The sequence below is a fragment of the Callithrix jacchus genome, chromosome 20 (assembly GCF_049354715.1).
Source record: "Callithrix jacchus isolate 240 chromosome 20, calJac240_pri, whole genome shotgun sequence".
Taxonomy (NCBI): Eukaryota; Metazoa; Chordata; class Mammalia; order Primates; family Cebidae; genus Callithrix; species Callithrix jacchus.
Window position 1 is genome coordinate 35,664,993 of NC_133521.1, and position 18,221 is coordinate 35,683,213.

At 45.2% G+C, this 18,221-nt stretch overlaps 1 protein-coding gene across 22 annotated transcripts in view; it reads left to right on the top strand.

Moving 5' to 3' along the window:
* WWOX (WW domain containing oxidoreductase) overlaps positions 1–18,221 on the top strand; it is a 1,143,691-nt gene that overhangs the window by 63,958 nt on the left and 1,061,512 nt on the right. The gene's annotated exons all lie outside the window — the stretch shown is intronic.

Sequence of the window (18,221 nt, forward strand, 5' to 3'; positions counted from 1 at the left end):
AAGCCCTCCAAAGCTGTGATATTTGATCTGAGACCTGAAGGAAGTAAAGGTAAGCCATGCAAATGTCAAGAGAAGTCCTCTCTTAGCAGTGAGAACAGCTTATGCAAAGGCTCAGTGGAGAATTCAAGGATCATCAGGGAAGCTGGTGTGGCTGGAGATGAATGGACAGGGTAGGAGAGGTGCTGTTGGGGATGGGTATCTGGGAGACTCTGAGCCAGTGGTGAGAAAGACATTAGAGGGTTTGAGCTCGAGAGTGATGTGAGCTGTTTGGTTTTTTAAACATCACTGGGCTTCAGCATGAGTCTAGACTGCATTCATTCACTTTTCATTCATTTACATGTTCATGCAGTGCACCTCTGTCACAGGTGCTGGGGTCTACTGTGAAGGACAACAGACATTGCCACTGTCTTTGTAGAGCTTTCAGCCTATTGTGGAAGACAGAGTTACTCAAAGAAACATAGATATTAATGTAGACTTGAACAAACAGTAAGTGGTCCTACGAAACAGTGTGGATGCCAGGGAGTTGGGAGATGTAGCTGAGCTAAGATCTCATGAAAGACCTGGGGAGGGTGGAGAAGGGTCAGATGGGGCAGGGGAATGGCAAGCGCAGAGGCCCTGGAAGGATGAGGAGGAGAAGACAGAGCAGTAGCTTTGGGAATAGAGCCTGGAGTGGGCTGGATAAACGCTGAGAAGGCCGTCTTCATTTTCTGAATGTTGTGAATGATTTCTTGCCATTTGGAGAAATAGACCACAGTGTACTTAAGAAAATTTCTGGTATTCTGGACTGAAAAGTCATGAAGATAAAGAAAAGGAACATTTATTTCTGCTTTTTCAGTATATTTATGATGAAATAAGCCCTTGTCTTGAGCTCACTGGACTTACTCTTTTGGGTAAAATTAAAAAAAAGAAAACAGAGTCTTATTTTTTTCTGATTATGTTAGTGTCTTTCTCACTAATGTTAACAAGTAATAACCTCTATTAGGTGGGATGGTGGTAATCTTTAGAGATTTATTGAGAAGAGTACAAATAAGCATACGTGCACCTCATTTGAATCGACATGCAGAATGGGAAGGTCGAAAATGAAATGGGAAAGTTTCTCTTGGTCCTTCTCTTGGAAGATAAACATTATGAGCTATTTTGTATATTCCAGAAAAAGCTTATATATACCAGCAAAAACACTCACATACTGTTCTGTACTTTGTTTTTTCTAAACTTAGTAGTACTGGAGATCTCTTATTAGTGCGTATACATCTACTTCACTGTTTTAACTGCTGCGTAATATTCTATCACGTGCTTATGCTATGACCAGTCTTCCCTTTGGTGGCCATTTAGGTCGTTTGCATTGTTCTGCTATTTGTTATTCCAAGCAGTGGTGTTTTACTGTTCTCTCTTGTATCAGTCTTTCTTACAATTTCATGTGATACTGGGTCTAAACTATGCTGCCGTGAACATTCTGTATTTACACTTTTGTGAGAACACACCTACGGCAGAATCTTAGCAGTGTACTCTTTGATTCAAAGGGCATATGCATTGTAAATTTTGGTAACAGTTCTCGAGTCATTTTCTTTTTCTTTTTTTTTTGAGATGGAGTCTTGCTCTTTCGCCAGGCTAGAGTGCAGCGGCGCGATCTCGGCTCACTGCAGACTCCGCCTCCCAGGCTCAAGCAATTCTCCTGCCTTATCCTCCTGAGTAGCTGGGACTACAGGCATGTGCCACCACACCTAGCTAATTGTATTCTTGGTAGAGACAGGGTTTCACCATGTTGGCCAGGCTGGTCTTGAACTCCTGACCTCGTGATCCACCTGCCTCGACCTCCCAAAGTGCTGGGATTACAGGCGTGAGCCACTGTACCAGGCCTCGAAGTCATTTTCTTATCTTGTTGCTCCAATTTCCATTCCCACTGATGGTGTAGGTAGATAAGTGTTGACGGCTCGCAGCGTTCTTGGGACTAGCAGAAGGGCATGTCAGAATTGTAAACCTCTGCCCATTTGATGTAATATTTTAAACTAGAAAAGTACAATTCCAGGGACCCTAGTGACAATATAGTCGTACAATGATATTTATGTTTAAACCCGTCTTGAAAGATAATGCTATAGATGGCACAACTATTTTGGCATCATTAAATGTATACTCTTCTTTTCTGAGAACACAATATATATGATAACACGTTCATCTATTTTAATTATTGTTTGATGCTTAGAGGCAGAAATTCCTGGATTTGCCTCAATTAATGATGGGACCTTGGGTAAGCCTCTGGATCTATATGGAGCCTTTTTTCCTCATCTTTAAGGAAAATGGTTGGATGAGATGATTTCAAAGACTCACTGTATATTGTGAGTCATAATTGGGTCTCTGTGAGTCAATTTGAGATGATAGAATTTATTGTTGTGTAGCTTTACTCTAACATATAGTACCTCGAGGTAGACCAGTGATCGAAAAATAAGAATTATCCAAAAATCATTGACCGTCAGGGACGCGGGAAAATCAAACTGGAACAGAAACGAAACTAATACATGTGTCTTTGAAGGTTTAAAATTAGATTTGATAGGTTGTGGGCTGAAGAAACTCAACCTGTTCATAATCTGTCGTGTGTTCATTTATTCTCTGTGTATGCCATTGTACTGTGTTCCTTATTTCCCCAAGATCATGATGATGGAAACTCAGATTTGGCACCGGAAGCCATCATTACCATTTCATTCCATTGCACTATCCATACACTGCAGAGGCGGTGTGAAGTCGTAAGGCCTCCTTGGTTGGGCGACCTATGTTAGGCTTGGTCTCTATGTCATCCCCCAACTCCCTGCCCCTCGATAATAGCTGGTCTGCTTCCCTTCAGGTCTTTCCTTATCTTGTGTCTCTATGCAAGGATTTCATCTGGGATATGACTAAATATTACCTTCTTGTGTTTTTCATGGTCAATTTGATGACTCCAGTTTTTCAAGCTGCTGGCCAGCTTGATCACATCCGTACATTATCTATGATGAATCACATCAGTGTCGGGGCCTGGAAGGTACTGCAGCGTATTGGCACCTCACAGGAGTTTCTCAAAATGATCCCAAGTTTTCTGTTGCAGCAAAGGCTCTTTCAGAAGTCTTTGGGCCATTTGGCTCAGCGGAGGCTCTCATGTGCCAAGGCTCCGTGGGCATTCCTAGCTCTGCTTCTGGAGATAAGAGTTTATTCCTGCTTCCCAGCTTGCTCCTCCCTACCCGTTCTTTCTCTTCTGGACTTCACTATACATTCCAGGATCGCCATGTTCTAGAACATTCGTGTCTGCCTCTTAGCCAGGGGAATGATATTCTCGAACATCCACAATGGGACAGCTAACAGCCCCCGTTTACAATTCCCTGTCATGTGCTGTGCCATGGGCCAGGTAGTTGATATTCATCATACAGGAGGATGCCAAAGCCTGGTGCTTTTTTTTTTCTTCCTGGCATTTTACAGAAGAGCCAAGGGATGTCTCAGAAGGGTGAAGAACCTCACCTGAGTTGCACCGATGAGCTCAGTCAGGCTCCTTGCTCAGTCCATCTGGCTTCCAAACTCCAAGTCTGTCGGCTCCACCCACGGCCCATCTTTTCTACCATGTTTAATATCAGTGTTCATACTTTGCACATTTTGCTTTTAAATTCTCTAGCTGTGGTTTGAGTGATGAATTTCAGGATCCATCCTGTTTCTTAGAGGAAGCCACTCTGATCACCCTTTCGTCCCTTTGTATTCAAGATATCCTTTCTAGAGCTCTCAAATTACTTTTGGGGAGATGCAGCTCTTTAATAAACTATAACTTAAATGAAAACACATTCCATATAGAAGTATATTAAGAACCTATATGTAATTACTAGTACTACTAATGATTTCATGGGAAAAATGCCCTCCTGCTGAGATGTTTTAGATGCTCCAAAGTTAGAAGTAAGAGAAAAAATGGAAACAATTAAAATAGGATACTATGGACAGCACAGAAGTAAACCAGCATCTTAAAAGGCCAATCCATCCAGCATAATTAAAAAGAGGGAGGAGGGGCAGGCGCATCAGCCCCTAGTAATATTTACATAAAGAAAATGTGGCAGTGGAACTGTGCACAGATGTCATCTACCTCTTTCACATCCTTATGTGAATTATACCCTGGTGCCCTCACCTCTTAAGACAAGCACCTAATGTTTTCCTGTGTATTCCAAGAGGCCAGTGTGGCTGGCGGAATAAGATGTTTTGTTGTTTTCGAGATGGAGTGGACCCTCTTTTATTTAGCATCAGCGTCTACATGTTAGGATTCCATGTGAGTTCTCTAAATCTGGAGCAATGATAGGCGTATCTGAGTTCTGCAATACTGTGGCTTATTCTTTCCTTTACTATTTTCTGTTAGAGTAGGGCCTCTGTTGCTTTATTTCTCGGGATCTGCATATCCCACTCCCTGTCTTGAGATCTGAGGATCTCTGAGGGACACTGCATGTGAAGAATGAGAACTTATTAGGTATCCAAACACACTTCATGAACAGCCACAGCAGGACCTTGACATTCCAGTGTAGTGCTCTTGAAAGACCCCGGTGGGACTCCCAGTTCCTCCTTCTTCTGTTTCTGTTAGATTTCTAAATTTTAGCTTTGAAATTATAGATCTCCAGAACTTGGGATCTAGAACTTCTGGTCCTGTGGAAGAAGGAGGTAGGGTGGAGTGGGGGCAGATGGGCCCTGTAGCATCCATCTCCTTGCATTGTTTGCAGGAAGAGAAGGGATGAGGCTGAGGTTGGGAGGCCAGGGCGGTGGATTGGGAGAGAGGGGAGGGATTGCTGTGAGTAACCTCATGCATGCCAGGCCCTCACTAGGTCTGCTTAGGATGTAAAAAGCAAAACAGGGAGTGCAGAATAGCTTCTGTTGGAGACTGGCCATTAGTACAGTGTGGGGAAATTGAGATGGTCAACAGGTTGGGCAGAAGGGGCTGGTATGGGAAGAGGGGCTGGTGGACCTCCTGTGGAGTTACTGTTCGACTCATCCTGACTTCCCAGAATGTGTCTTGAATCTGTTCCCCTCTCGTACAGGAGGAATGACCCAAGTATGTTTGTGACTCCCAAAAATATCTCCAGACATTGCCAGATGTCTCCTAGGGGTGGAAGTCATCCCCGGTTTATAACCGTGGCACTAAAATGTGTCTATGTTAGTGGCAAAGATTAGAATCAGCTACATCTTAGGACCTTGGGCACGTTTCTTAACTTCTTTAAACCTCAGTTTCTTCATCTGTGAAATGCACATCATAATATCTACAGCGAGAGATCTGGGTGGTCGTATTAAACACATTGACTCTGTGGATAGAGTCTTAACCATTGTAGGGTAAATTAAGTGCTCAATTAAATTGATAACAACAATAATAGTTTCTTCACACATGAAAGTGCAAAGTGATGCTTACTTTTCTTCATTCTTTCCCCTCCCTTCCTCCTTCCCCGCCCTTCCCCTCCCCATCCCCGCCCCACCCCCTCCCCATCCCCGCCCCTTCCCCGCCCCACCCCCGCCCCATCCCCGCCCCACCCCCTCCCCATCCCCGCCCCTTCCCCGCCCCACCCCCGCCCCATCCCCGCCCCTTCCCCCTCCCCATCCCCGCCCCCTTCCCCGCCCCATCCCCACCCTTCCCCGCCCCTTCCCTCCACCTCCTGAGTTCAAGTGATTCTTTTGCCTCAGCCTCCCAAGTAGCTGGGACTACAGGTACTCGCCCCCGCCCCCAGCTAATTTTTATATTTTCAGTAGAGATGGGGTTTTACCATATTGGCCAGGCTGTTCTCAAACTCCTGGCCTCGTGATCCACATGCCTCAGCCTCGCAAAGTGCTGGGATTACAGGCATGAGCCACTGAGCCCTGCCAGTGCTTACTTTTCTTAACCTGTCCAGCTGGCTCAAAGAGGAGCTCTGTGTCGGATATTTATCAGCATGATTCCAATGGAGTCGCAATGAATCCTTTTTCTGTCTTCATATGTCTGGACTCCTACATTTTGATAGATGTGTATTTAGTTTGTTGATGAGTATTTCCCAGTGTGGCTCATATTAGCACTCACCTGTCATTTGAGAAGCCATCTTAATTATTTATGTGATTGCTTTTTCTTTTGTATTTACAAAGAAATACACTTTGCATATATTTAGTAAAGGTGATTAAGGGATTAGTCATCAGGAACAGCAAGCAATGGTTTATATCAAAATGGTTATTGAGAAAGCAGAGAGATGAGGGGTAGAAATAAAAGATTTATTAGCCAGAGGTAATGGAATGTGCATGTCTTAGGGATAGAGCACATGCTCAGTTGATTGCGACCACACAGTTTGATGCTGAAGTGCTGTCATGATTCACATGTTCAATAGAGTTGATACCGGGTCCATTTATTGTGTGGGAGTGAAGGCATAGGGGTGGTACTGACAGCATGATGTGATTGCAACCTCACTGATAAGCATCGGAAGGAATGACTTCAGCGCTGTTTTCAGACCAACCATTGTATTAGGCACATAGGCTCCACACTTTGCTGTGCTTTTGATAGATACTGACGCCTGTGTTTTCATTTAGTTCCTGCTTTTGCTTGCCCTGCTTCAAAACTGCCACACCCTATGTTTCATAGCAGATTAAGGAAAGATGGGCTAGGATGCTGAAGAATACATTGCTTGCATTTTTTTTTTTTTTTTGAGATGGAGTATTGTGCTTGTGGCCCAGGCTGGAGTGCAGTGGTGCAATCTCAGCTCATTGCAACCTCCGCCTCCCGGGTTGAAGCAATTCTCCTGCTTCAGCCTCCTGAGTAACTGGGATTACAGGCCCCTGCCACCTTGCCAGGCTGATTTTTGTATTTAGTCGAGACAGGGTTTCACCATGTTGGACAGGATGGTCTGGAACTGCTGACCTTATGATTCACCCAACTTGGCCTCACAAAGTGCCGGGATTACAGGCATGAGCCACCCTGCCCAGCCAAATTGCTTGCACTTTTAAAGACCTCTGCTAAATTCCAGCCACTTTTAGACTCCTTCAGATTGACTCAGTGACTTTATGAGCTGGTATAGCTTCACTGTTTGTGGGAATTCCCCGAAATCTCCTTTGACACTGAAAGCTGAAGTCCCATGATTTTCCTTTGTAGATGGAAGGCCCTGGCCTTCTTTTATGGTGTATGCACTGGGGAGAGGCGTGCAGCATATGGGGTGGGTAATATACGAGCCTCATGCCTGTCTAAGCTGGTGACTTGACTTGGAAAAGATGATCCTTCTTCCACGCATCACAAGTCACAGGGCTCATCCCCATTGTTTTGAATGATCTTTAGCTAAACAAAAAGGGAAAAGCTATTAATATTATTAATAGTTGTAGATTATTGGGAAGAGTTCATCCTAAATCATCCACTAGATTTGTTCCTCATTTCTCTGCTTTACAGATTGTTTTTCTGTATAGTATTGGATTTTCAATAAATAAAGTATCATATAAACAAGTCTGCAAACCAGCAAGGACTATATAAACCACTTGCTCAAATCGATAAGTGCGTACTCACAAAGGAAGGTAAAGTTCTGAGGTTCTTCCTTGGGGCGTTTACAAAATGTCTTATTAATGTCACCTGCAGATGCGGTTGGATATTCATGTTTGTCTTAGCACTAGGAACTGTGCTTAGCATTTCACAGTGAAGTATTCACGTTCTTCGTAAAACCCATTGTGCAGATGTGGCAGTTCAGAGGCTGGAAGAGGCATGGGCTTGGCCAAGCTCACACAGCTGGGAGATTGGCGGTGGATCCAGGATTTGAAGCTGGAGTGTGGGTGATGCTGGAAGATTACCCTGTTTAAAGGACTTAGCCAAGTATCGTAGTCATATATTATTTGCATGTATTTGTATGAATATTTCTGGGTTTCTGATACAAGGGTACCTAAAAAGTACATCCCCTGTGCTTCTTGTAATCTGATAGAGTTGAGGAACATGAGCTGAGGAAGCTCTTTCCTTCCCATTTGATTCCAGAATTCCCTTTCTTCCTCCCTTCCTTCCTCCCTCCCTCCCTCCCTCCCTCCCTCCCTCCCTCCTCCCTCCCTCCCTCCCTCCTTCCTTCCTCTTTCTTTCTCTCTTCTCTTCTCTCTTCTCTCTCTCTCTCTCTCTCTTTCTCCCTCTGTTTCTTTCTTGCTCTTGCTCTGTCACCCAGGCTGCAGTGCAGTGGCACAATCTGGGCTCACTGCAAACTCCACCTCCCAGGTTCAAGCGATTCTTCTGCCTCAGCCTCCTGAGTCGTTGGGACTACAAGCACGCACCATCATGCCTTGCTAATTTTTTGTAGTTTTAGTAGAGGCGAGTTTTCACCGGGAAGCCAGGATGGTCTCAATCTCCTGACCTTGTGATCTATCTACCTCAGCCTCCCAAAGTGCTGGGATTACAGGGGTGAGCCACCGCGCCCAGCCTGCAGTCTTTGCAAGTGGTGTGGAGTGTATCTACTGCTCTGCTTCAGTAGCCTATTTGACCTTTCTTGTCACAGGCTCAGGGAAGTTTCTTTATCAGATAATAAATTATTCATCCCGCTCATAGACATAATCTGTTGCTAAAATATTCTGAGTTTCCTCTCTCTCCAGAATACATAAAACTTGTGCTTGGTAGTTTTCCTCTAAGTTTTCGATTTCATTTCTCATTCTGAAAATTTTGCGCTGATTTAGTCTTGACTGTTGTTCGTTGTTCTTTGATCATCGTCTTTGTGTCTTCTTTCTTTTTTTTTCCTGGCCACTGCTCGCAGTCTTGAACCGAATCTTTCAACCTTTATATCCATTGTAACCTTTCTGTAATGAGGGCTGTGATTAACCGCAGAGTTTTAAAGAGTGAAAGTCAAGCATAGGTGGCTGGCTCTGAACCATCACTCCCAATCATGTGAAACCCAAAGCAGATGCATCCTTTCATTAATGTGGGGTCCCCTGAGTTCTTACGAAGCAATTTTGACATAGTTTGAAGAGACGGATTTCATCTTCAGACGGTGCCCAGCCAATGGCTGAAAGGCCTGCTTTTGGCCACTCGGCATTTAGGCTCCATTATTTAAGCGGGGAAAAAATAGGCCTGAGACTGTTTTTCACATTTATTACGGGGCACTTAGAGAATCTCAGACTAGCAGGTGTTAGATTACACAGAGAGGAGAAACGGTCCATGCGCCGATGAAAACTTCCCTATATAAAGACAAATAGAGAAACAGCTGTAGATGGAGCAGCCAGTCTCAGGCTGGGGCAGCACACCCTGCAATAGGTTAAGGCTTATTTTAGACAAATATTTAAAATATGGTTAATTTTTTTTAGATTTTTGAGATAGAGTTTCGCTCTTGTTGCCCAGGCTGGAGTGCTATGGCGCAATCTTGGCTCACTGCAACCTCCGCCTCCCGGGTTCAAGCAGTTCCGCCTCAGCCTCCCGAGTAGCCAGGATTACAGGCACGCGCCACCATTCCTGGCTAATTTCGTATTTTTAGTAGAGGTGGGGTTTCTCCATGTTGGCCAGGCTGGTCTCGAACTCTCGACTTCAGGATTACAGGCATGAGCTACTGCACCCGGCCTAATACAGCTAATTTTTATGTATGCAGAGGCAGCCCAGTGGAGGAGAGGTAGCTCAGCTTTGGAGTCATACAGATGTGGGTTTAAATCCCAGTGCAAATACTAACTCACTGGGTGTCTCTGTACATTTTTTGTTATCTCTTTCTCTTTTTTGAGATAGGGTCTTGCTCTGCCACCCAGGTTGGTGTTCAGAGGCACAATCATGACTCACTGCAGCCTTGACCTTCAGGACTCGAGCGATCCTCCCATCTCAGCCTTCCGAGTAGCTGGGACTACAGGTTCATGCCACCATACCTGGCTAATTTTTTTTTTTTTAATGTAGATGAGGGGCTTTACCACATTGCCCAGCCTGGTCTCCAGTTCCTCTGCTCAGGCGATCCTCCTGCCTGAGTGTCCCAAAGTGCTGGGATTCCAGGTATGAGTCATTGTGCCTGGCCTCAGTCATCTCTTTGAACCTTGCTGATTTACCTGCGGATGCTAATATGACTCTCAGGGTCATCCTGAGGATGAAGTGAAATGACACACATAGTCTTCTGCACAGATTCTGGGCATACAGTAAAGATTCAGTGAATGGTCACTGCAGGGGAGGCTAACTTGTCCAGTACAGTTCCCTAAAGTATATGAATAATGCTCATAAATCTTGTTGGAACAATGTTTCTTTTTTGTCTTAGTTAAGCCCAGTAGACAAAAATTTGTTATAAAAATTTTGATGTAACAAAAATATCATAGAATGAGTGGCTTAAAAATTTATTCCTCATAGTTCTAGAGGCTAGAAGTCTGAGATGAGGGTTACAACCTCGTTGAGTTCCTAGTGAGGTCCCTGTAACCGGTTTACAACTAGCCCTTTTCTTGTTGTGTCTTCATATGGTGGAGAGCTGAGAGGAAGTGGGGGGTAGGGGGTAGAGAGAGAGAGAGAGGGAGAGAGAGAGAGGGAGGGAGGGGCAGGGCACACTGTCTCATGCATCTTGTAAGGGCACTAATCCCTTCATAAGGGTTCCACTCACGTCTATTCACCTCACAAAGGCCCCATCTCCAACTACCATCACCTAGGCGATTAGGATTTCACCATAAGAATTTTGGAGGGACACTGTATTAGTTCACGTTCACGCTTCTGATAAAGACATACTCGAGACTGGGAAGAAAAAGAGGTTTAATTGGACTTGGAGTTCCACGTGGCTGGGGAGGCTTCAGAATCACAGCGGGAAGCGAAAGGCACTTCTTACACGGTGGCAGCAAGAGAAAAATGAGGAAGAAGCAAAAGCACAAAGCCCTGATGAACCTATCAGATCTGTTGAAACTTACTCACTATCATGAGAATAGCACGGGAAAGACCAGCCCCCGTTGTTCAATTACCTTCTCCTGGGTCCCTCCCATAACATGTGGGAATTCTGGGAGACACAATTCAAGTTGAGATTTTGGTAGAGACACAGCCAAACCATATCAGACACAAACATTCAATTTATAGCATTCTACCCCAGCCCTCTAGAATTTATGTTCTGACATGCCAAATACATTTATTCCATCCAAATAGCCTCAAAATCTTAACTCATTCCTGCCTCAGCTGTAAAGTCTATGTCTTTTTAATTTTTTCTAATAATCAAAGCACTGGAAAGTAGCCACTTTGCTCTTCAGCTACCCACCAGTTTGTCAATTAATAAAGTGACTGAGGTTATTAACTATTAAGATATGCTGCACTAAAGAGCAGGGGGCCTCTTCCATCCTTAGAGGGCAGAAAGGTGCCGGTCATGTCTTCATTGCCAATGCCCTGGTATGGAACTAGCTGGCTTTTCACAGGGGCTGGGGATAATGCTGGAGAGAAGTAGAGATGGCAGAGCCTACCCTGTGTTCCTAGGAGGGTTCATCTGGAACTAGTCCCTGACCCTGAGGAGGAAGATATAGCTATACTCAAGGTTCTGAAGACCCATAAAAGGAAGCCTTAGAAGTGGCCATGATTGTTTTAAAAATCTGTTCACAAATTCTTTGATAACTGTTCTTCAAGAAGTAAAGGCTATTTCTCCTCCCTTGGAATGTGGACTGTACTTGTACTCACTTTCCATGAATAGAATTTGGCAGAAATGGCGGAGTATGACTCCTGAGGTAAGTCCTAAAGGCTTCGCAGCTTCCCGTTGCTTGCTCTCTTGGATCACTCACCAGGCGCCATGTTGTGAGGAGACTCAAGAAGGCCTGAGGAGAGGCCCACACAACAAGGGATTGAGGCCGCCAGCCATGTGCATGATCCGCCATGGAATCCTCCAGCCCAGTCAATCCCTGGCTGATTCATGTCATGAGAGATCCTGAGTCAGAACCACCCAGCAACTAAGCCCACATTCTGAAATTGGCCCACAAAATTTGGTGAGATACCAAATGTTTATTGTTTAAAGCCACTATGCTCTGGGGAATTTATGATATAGTGATAGGTAACTATCACAGGATCCATGGCCTTAAGGGGAGAGGTGTAAGGTCTGACCACGCTGTGGATGGCATGGTGACTCCCACAAACTGGAGGTACACGATCGATCAACCCCTGCGGAACCCACTTCACTTTAAGACATTCTCTATTTGTTCCTTATTCCTGCCCCAATTGATAAGGCTGTTAGACTTTGTAACCTCATGACTCTACACCCTATGACCCTCTCCCAGGTTGCAAGCCTATGACCCCCTCCCAGCTTGCAAACAACTGCCCTAAACCTTTCTATTGCCTCCCTCACAACCTATAAAACCAACTCCTATCCCACCGCCCTTTGCTGATGCCCTTTTCTGCCTCAGCCCACCTGCACCCAGGTGAATAAACAGCCATGTTGCTCACACAAAGCCTCTTTGGGGGTCTCTTCATTCAGAGCACGCGTTTTAACAAGAAGAATCTTTGAGAGAGACTGGACAGTCTAAGGACAAGACGTGTACTTACCCCGTAAACTCCACTGCATGCGAGGAATCTTGAGTTCCCAGGATTGCATCAGCCTCCCAGGTCACCTTGTCTCACCTCTCTCCAACACTTTTACAACATCCCTGATCAGGAATCACCGCACTTTGGCATAAGCTCCTCTCTTTGCATGCAGCCCATCCCATTTCTGCATGCCTCTTAATTAGAAAGTTCTCCCTCATGCTGAAGGCAGAATCTTCCTCTGAGCATCTTCTAGGCACCGGCCCTGGTTCTGCCTTCCAAGTTCCACTGGCTGCCTACTCATCAGAACCCAGCTAAAACTCTCATCTCTCAAATTCCCTAAATAATAAATCCAAAGTTATTGAAGATATTGGGTTACTAAAAGTTGGCAGTGAGACTGGCCCCTCTCATTTCTTTGTAACCCCTATCCCTCTTTTTATTATTGGAGCTTGGGTTGCACTTGGTAAGTCTAGGCAGCTGGGGAGCTCGACAGCCAAGACCAGCCTGGCCTTCCCTGGAGTTAATGAGTCAGCATGAATGAAGAGCACAGTCTTCTTTTAAATGACAAGGAAACAGTGCATTTATTTACTGACAGTTCTCAGATTCTAATTGTTCTGACTACAATGCGTCCTGGAAACCGGGTAGCTTGGAGAAACTTCAGTGCATCTTCGTAATGGCTTTGTTGTTGTTTATTGAGAGGGACTAATTAACTTTGATTATTGCACTAATATTATGGCACTTTGACAGCCCTTCAGATTTATGACTCTGGGAAAATAAACAAATGAAATGCAGGTGCTGGAGCAGAAAGAATACGTTATTACTGAACTTTAATTACTTGGAATGCGTAGCCAGGAGAGAATTAGTTGATGAATTACAGAATGCTTGAAATCTACATCAAACTGTAAGCAATAAGAAGATAAAAAGGAAGGGGCAGGAAGGGTGCTTTTTATTTTTAGTTTTTGGAGACACAGTATTGCTCTGTCACCACGCTGGAGTGCAGTGGTGTGATCTTGGCTCACTGCAACCTCCACCTCCTGGGTTCAAGTGATTCTCCTGCTTCAGCCTCCTGAGTAGCTGGGACTGTAGGCATGCACCACCATACCCAGCTAATTTCTGTATTTTTTTTTTTTAGTAGAGATATGGTTTCACCATGTTGGTCAATCTGGTCTGTGTCACCTGACCTGTGGTCCACTCGCCTTGGCCTCCCAGAGTGCTGGGATTACAGGCATGAGGCACCACGCCTGGCGTCGGGTGTTATTTTTAAGGCAGGGAAGGATAGGATACATCTGCAATGGTCTTTGTGGTGTTTCATTGTTCAATCTCTGTGGTCTCCAATGCTGCAGATACGTCCATGGTGCTTCCCAAAGCATGGTCCCTGAGCTGCAGCATCTTTGTCACCTGAGAGCTTGTTAGAAATGCAAATTCTTGGCGCCCGCCCCCCCCACTAAGTAAGAATCTCTGGAGGTGGGACTCAAACAGTTCTCATGCAGTTAGTTTGCTCTTTCTTTTATAAACGGGTGGGTACACATTTTTATCTTTGCTTATGAAAATCAAATGATTTCCCAACCCAGTTTACCACCTAGCTCCCAAATTTTCAGGGCATTTTAAAAATTGGCTTAAAATTTACAATTTGGGGCAATTTTAATTTATCCAACACCGATTATGTGCTAGGTAGAGTAGGTGACATGAGATAGTATAGAAGGACTTTGCTAACTATTGAGTTGATACCCCTAACCTGTCATCGTTGCCAGCATCTTGGTAGTGTCGTAAGAGTGATACTGCCGTGACTCATGGAAGACAGTCTCTCCACCTGTTTCAAAGCAGGATGGTTGTAGGAGGAAGTGTTGGCGACACGCGATCAGCCTCCACGGCAAGGGTGCATCCTCAGAGTGAGTCCTGGGAAGGGAGATGTCAGGCTTGGATGTGGTGTCTGGGAGAGGGCTGGATACTGCTCTTTGAGGCCAGATCACTGATGACCTTGGATTCCAGTCTTAGGAGATGGACTTCATTCTCTAGGTCCTGGCAGCGAGCACTGTGGGTCTGAGTAGTGGTGATGCAGACCAAACTCAGTGATTGAGAGAGACAGACATTTGGGCTGGATTAGGGAGGGGAGCGCAGGATCTGTGCAGCCTCTTGGGAGGCTGAGGTAGGAGAATCGCTTGAACCTGGGGGGCAGAGGTTGCAGTGAGCCGAGATCATGCCATTGCACCTCTCTGGAGACAGTGTTGGCCTGCTGGCCATGGTCCTGCTTAGCTGTGGTTGAAATGGGTGCAAAGAGCAGAAAAGAACAAGAAGGGGGCTGAACAGACTTGCTTAGTTCCTGACATTCCAGGAAGTACTTTAAGATCCATGCACTGTGTCTCAAAGGCTAAAAACAATCATCCCTTTCTGTAGTTCCTGCTGTGAGGACCATTAACGAATTAGGAGAGAAAGCATTCCTTACCTGTGGAAACTCCATGAAAATAGAAGCGTGTTTACTTATCCGCAACCCTGTCTTGGGAGGAGGGTGATGAGACACTGTACTGTTTGAACAAGGAAGCGTTGATGTTGGAGTGAGGAGCTCTTCATAATTAGACTCGGAGAGCTGGGAAGACAGCCACATGCAAGTGGCCCAGCCTGGCTGGATTTGGTACAGAGGGGATTAGGGCAGATTCAAACCTCACTGCCCCTCGTCCCTGCATTTCTGGGCTGTCTGCTGTTACTAAGCACTTTTCTTTTTTAAGATGTTGCTGTTTTCATATCTGCAAAAGCTCAGCCAGCCTCCAGTTAAAAATTGTCTCTTTTTTGGACAGTTGAAAACATCACTGTGACTCCACAGCTCTTGGGTCAAGTAGGCTGCTAAGCTTTTATTCTAGAGACTCTTTCATCTGAGTCCTTGCACCGTCTGGAACCTTCTAGATTCTTCCTTTTATGGGCAGTGATGGGCACTTGAGGAGTAGGAATGCATTTCAATGCTAGACTGGACCACATCCTTTCATACCTGGAATTTGTATAGTGACATTTAAAAATAAATAGCAGGCCAAGTGCAGTGGCTTATGCCTGTAATCCCAGCCCTTTGGGAGGCCTAGGTAGGCGAATCACTTCAGGTCAGGAGTTCGAGACCAGCCTGGCAAACATGGTGAAACCCCGTCTCTACTAAAAATACAAAAATTAGCCGGGCATTGTGGCTCATGCCTGTAATCCCAGGCCTTTGGGAGGCAGAGGTGGGCAAATCACTTTAGGTCAGGAGTTCCAGACCAGCCTGGCAAACATGGTGAAACCCTGTCTCTACTAAAAATACAGAAATTAGCCGGGTGTTGTGGCTCATGCTTGTAATCCCAGCTACTTGGGAGGCTGAGGTAGGAGAATCACTTGAACCTGGGAGGCAGAGGTTGCCGTGAGCTGAGATCATGCCATTGTACCTCTCCAGACTGGGCAACAGAGTGAGACTCCATCTCAAAAAAAAACAAAGGTGTTTTAAAATTGCTTTCTGTTTCGGATGGTTCACCTTGTGTTTAGTCTACACGTGCAGTTAACCAAGAGCTGCTCAAATGTTTACATTGGGCCATGGGCCATTTTGAATCCTTGGAGGAGATGCCTGGGTACTTGGCAGGGGTTTTAATGATGATAATCAGGGGACTGGGTGGGGTCGCTATTTGTGGCATCTTCAAGGACCTGCCAACATAGACATTTTTGGGGAGACAGAAATGCAGAAATACTTCTGCAGTGCTTTAAAGAAACTGTTAAAAATAAGGTTTCTTTTAGCGGTGTATGATCCGTTGGGCTTTATATAACTTACCCATTGCTTTTCAGGAATGGCAAAGATGTGAGCACATTTGTGCAAGCCTAACATGAAGAAAAATCGAGGTATGAATCAGGAAAGTCATGTGTCCTTCTAGGGAGAGTTATGAATTAACCAATTGCATTTGGGTGTGCTGTGGTTGTGAAAAGGTAACATTTTCAGATTGGAAAGGACTTTCTGAGATCATCCAGTTTAACTTCCCCCACTTGGCAGACAAGGAAACTGAGGCCCACAGAAGGTAACTTTGGTAATTCATTAATTATAGTTAATTAATTCTTAATAATAAATAATTAATTCTTCTAACACTTATGCTTAATTGGATAGCTTATTAAATTCTTCTTTTTTTTTTTGAGATGGAGTCTTGCTTTATCACTCAGGCTGGAGTGTAGTGGTGTGATCTGGGCTCACTGCAACCTCCGCCTCTTGGGTTCAAGCGATTCTCCTGCTTCAGCCTCCCAAGTAGCTGGGACTACAGGCACCCGCCGCTGCGCTCTACTAATTGTTTGTGTTTTTAGTAGAGATGGGGTTTCACTGTGTTAGCCAGGATGGTCTCGATGTCCTCACCTTGTGATCCGCTCACCTTGACCTCCCAAAGTGCTGGGATTACAGGTGTGAGCCACCATGCCCAGCCTAAATTTTTATCTTTATGATAATGATGATGAGGATGATGATGATGAGATAGTAGCTAGCATTGTGTTTCAGTTACGGTGCTAAGCACTTTATTTTTATTTATTTATTTTTTTGAGATGGAGTTTCCATCTTGTTACCCAGGCTGGAGTGCAATGGCGCAATCTCGGCTCACCGTAACCTCCGCCTCCTGGGTTCAGGCGATTCTTCTGCCTCAGCCTCCCGAGTAGCTGGGATTACAGGCACGCGCCACCATGCCCAGCTAATTTTTTATATTTTTAGTAGAGATGGGGTTTCACCATGTTGACCAGCATGGTCTCGATCTCTTGACCTCGTGATCCACCCGCCTCGGCCTCCCAAAGTGCTGGGATTACAGGCGTGAGCCACAGCGCCCGGACTGTGCTAAGCACTTTAAATGCATTAATTCAGTTCGTCTTTATGACAACGCTATGAGATAGCTAATATTATGAATCCTATTTTCAGATGAAAATGCTGAGGCCAAGGGAACACACAGCAGAGACATGAAATGCCACAGGGATGTCTAGCTTCACAGAGATGCAATGCTGTATGGAATACAGCAAGAAACCTTGCTGGTCTCATTCCTCTTGGTATAACCCCAGTGAGCAGCATGGTGCCTGGTCAGTTGGAGTGATTTAGTAAATATTTATTGAGTGAGTGAGAGGATAAAACAGCTGAGCCAGGGGAGTTATCCCCTGGGCAGCAGTAATCCTGCCGTTGTAGGAAGGAACGGATCAGCTGGTTGGTTTTTAGAAACCAGACCAGCAGAAGGTGCAAATAACTTGATGTTTCTTCCTAAGTACTGAGCTGTGTGAATTGATTTCATGCTGATGCTACTGAAGTCTCCCCAGTTACTCCTTGACCTTCTCACTTGTTGAAGAAAGAGCCCTTATTTACAGTCTATAATGTTAAGCATATTTTATTCCAGTTCTTTGAAAATGACCCATCCTGATTTGGAAAATCTGTAGCTTGCATAGAGATTCTGGAGCAGTGGGTGCCAGCTGTGATGCAGAGTGAACTCATACACCAGCTTGATTCTGAGGGGCTGATACTTGGGACTTTAGGTAGAGTAAGCAGCTTAAAAGGCTACACCCAAGAGTTGAGGGCATCCATAAGGGCTGGCGGGTAGATGCAGCTGCACCCAAGAGTTGGGGGTATTTATGCCTGATGGGGATCGTCCTAGAGCTGTGCCATTCCCCTATTGGCGAGGGTTAGACCGCACAAGCTAGACTAATCCCGACTGGCTATTTTAAAGAGAGCAGGGGTCCAAGCTGGAGTGGCATGGTGGGTGTTCTGGCAGGAAGGATGGTAATGGGCTGGTCAGAGCAGGTAGCCAGTGGTGACCTAGGTCAAAGAAAGTGATCAGAGCAGGTGACTGGAGCAGGTGACTGGGATGAGTCAGGATGGAGCCTCGGGCTG